Source organism: Neoarius graeffei, chromosome 14 (genome assembly GCF_027579695.1).
Source record: "Neoarius graeffei isolate fNeoGra1 chromosome 14, fNeoGra1.pri, whole genome shotgun sequence".
Lineage (NCBI taxonomy): Eukaryota > Metazoa > Chordata > Actinopteri > Siluriformes > Ariidae > Neoarius > Neoarius graeffei.
The window spans coordinates 45034425-45037779 of NC_083582.1; positions in this window are offsets into that span (position 1 = coordinate 45034425).

Here is a 3355-nt window from a genome sequence, read left to right on the forward strand (position 1 = left end):
AATAGAACATGTTCCTCGTCTCTTATTAAAATATAATTTAGACAGTAAACTATTTAACATGTCTAGCTTTATAAGGTATAATTTCCAGGGGTGATGTCATTTTTGTAAGACTAGCATTTTAAACAAACATATTGGAAGACGTATCCTGTGCTCATGGAAAAGATGTTACTATGTTTCAAAAGGGTCAAATGATTGGCCTGCATCAAGCAAAGAAAACAACTAAGGAGATTGCGGAAATGACTGGAATTGGGTTAAGAACTGTCCAACCTGGAAGAATAGTGGTGAACCATCAACTTCATGGAAAAAACATGGTTGGAAAAAGATCCTGACTGACCATGATCAGAGATCACTTAAATGCTTGGTGAAGTCGAATCATAAAAAAAATCAACAATAGAACTCATGGCGGGCAGCACGGTGGTGTAGTGGTTAGCGCTGTCGCCTCACAGCAAGAAGGTCCGGGTTCGAGCCCCGTGGCCGGCGAGGGCCTTTCTGTGCGGAGTTTGCATGTTCTCCCCATGTCCGTGTGGGCTTCCTCTGGGTGCTCCGGTTTCCCCCAAAGACATGCAGGTTAGGCTAACTGGCGACTCTAAATTGACCGTAGGTGTGAATGTGAGTGTGAACGGTTGTCTGTGTCTATGTGTCAGCCCTGTGATGACCTGGCGACTTGTCCAGGGTGTGCCCCACCTTTCGCCTGTAGTCAACTGGGATAGGCTCCAGCTTGCCTGCGACCCTGTAGAACAGGATAAAGCGGCTAGAGATAATGAGATGAGATGAGATGAGATGAGATGAGATGAGATGAGATGAGATGAGAACTCATGGCTATGTTTAATAGTGAAAGTATTCACAGGATAATAATAGTGAGAGAACTCACAGGATTGGTACTAAACAGCTGGGCAGCCATAAGAAAAGCAGTTGTTAGTGATCAGGAAAAAAGGCTTCAATTTGCGAGAAAGCATAAAGATTGGACTCTGGAGCAATGGTAGTAGTTTGATAAGTCCAGATTTACTCAATTCCAGAGCAAGATGGGTGTGTCAGAGTAAGAAGGGAAGCACATGAAATGATGCACCCATCATGCACAGTGGCCTCTGTACAAGCCTCTGGAGGCAGTGTTATGATCTGGGGATGCTTCAGCTGGTCAGGTTGAGGCTCAAAAACGTTATAGGGCAATAAAATGAAGTCAGCTGACGACCTGAATGTTCTGAATGACCAGGTTATTATAACATCAATGGATTTTTTTTTCTTCCCTCATGACACAGGCATAAAATTAGAGCTCAGATTGTGAAAGAGTGGTTCAGGAAGCATGAGGAATCATTTTTGCACATGAATTAACCACCACAGAATCCTGACCTTAACCCCATTGAGAATCTTTGGGGTGTGTTGGAGAAGACTTTACGCAGTGGTTCAACTCTTCCATTGTCAACACAAGATCTCAGTGAAAAAAATTATACAACTCTGGACTGAAATAAATGTTGTGTAGTTTGATAAGTCCAGATTTACTCTATTCCAGAGCAAGATGGGTGTGTCAGGGTAAGAAAGGAAGCACATGAAATGATGCACCCATCATGCACTGTACAAGCCTCTGGAGGCAGTGTTATGATCTGGGATTGCTTCAGCTTGTCAGGTCGATGCTCAACAACGTTATAGGGCAATAAAATGAAGTCAGCTGACAACCTGAATGTTCTGAATGACCAGGTTATTATAATATCAATGGATTTTTTTCTTCCCTAATGACATGGACATAAAATTAGAGCTCAGATTGTGAAAGAGTGGCTCAGGAAGCATGAGGAATCATTTTCGCACATGAATTAACCACTACCACAAAGTCCTGACCTTAACCCCGTTGAGAATCTTTGAGATGTGTTGGAGAAGACTTTACACAGTGGTTCAACTCTTCCATTGCCAACACAAGATCTCAGTGAAAAAAAATTAGACAACTCTGGACTGAAATAAATGTTGGGACATTATGCATAAGTTTATCGAAACAATGCCATGGTGAAAACATGCTGTAATCAACGCTAAAGGGGGTCAAAAAATATTAGAGGGCGATTTTGTTTTGGCAGGGTAGTGTGCATGGGTGTAGCAGACGCGGGGTATGCGGGGGACATGTCCCCCGCACTTCCCGTATTTGTGCCTTCTGTCCTCCGCACTTTTTTTTTTACAGCCATTACAACCACTCAATTCATTTTTAACATGTGGAAACGCGTTTTTCTGAGCCGCCTCTAAATGCATCATGAGCAGGCGGAGCTCAGGCGGCAAACAATAAACACCGCTGTCGTGTGTGATCAGAGACGCTTTAGAAAATATTGTATGAGTATCTTTGGTGTGATTCAGATCTGGGCAGTGCTTCTGTATGTTCAGCAAACCAGCCAAGAGGCTAAAGACTTTAGACATTTTTTTTTTCAAACAAACCGTGTAAGTTGAGTAATGCTGTTGAATGTAGATAATGTTTAGCAAAAAGATGACAAATAGATATCAGTTTAGTTAGTTAAGCTAGCTAGCTAACTTAGAGGCCGTAGTAACTAGTTACATTTACTCCGTTACATTTACTTGAGTAACTTTTTGGATAAATTGTACTCTTAAGAGTTGTTTTGTTGCAAAACACGTTTTACTTTTACTTGAGTAATATTAAGTAACAATACTCTTACTTGAGTAATGTTACTATTTTGGCTACTCTAAGATTACTCACTTCTGGGTAGAAAATAAGAATATAAATGTATTTGTGTTCCTTTGACTGTTATTTTTGTAAAGATTTAATTAATTTTTGTGGTAGTTAAAGTTTAAAGTACATTAATTTGCTGATTATTATTACTGTATTCCTAATTCTATTTCAAAATGTTGCTTTCCACATATTTTTTAATCTTTATTGCCACAATAGGAAGAGCAGGGTGAGAGAGGAGACAGTGGACCAGAGGCCAACAGGGATGATTATGCAGGGTCACAGGTGAGAAGAGAATATAACTAGCTATGCCACTACTACTATCCTTAATTCTATTTATAAATTTTACTTTATAGATTTACAGATTTTGACTTTAGATTTTGATAGTATATCATTTTAAAGAACTAAAGTCGGTTCCCTGGTGCTGTGCTGTTTGTGGTTATGTGGTTCTTTAGCTGCTAAGGAGAGGTGCAATTGAATGCGAGAGGATGATAAATCACTCAATAGACCTCTGAACAATTTGTCCCCCTCACTTCTAAAATGATGGTAGCGTGTGTGATTTCATATTGAACCCTGAGCCGAGTACGCAATCTATTATAAATCTGACTCAGCACTCACAGCCCCGCCCTCAGTGTGACGTAGCGTTAGCGACCGTTACCAAGTTGCTCCTCACGAGCTTCATCCTCACCAACATGGCGG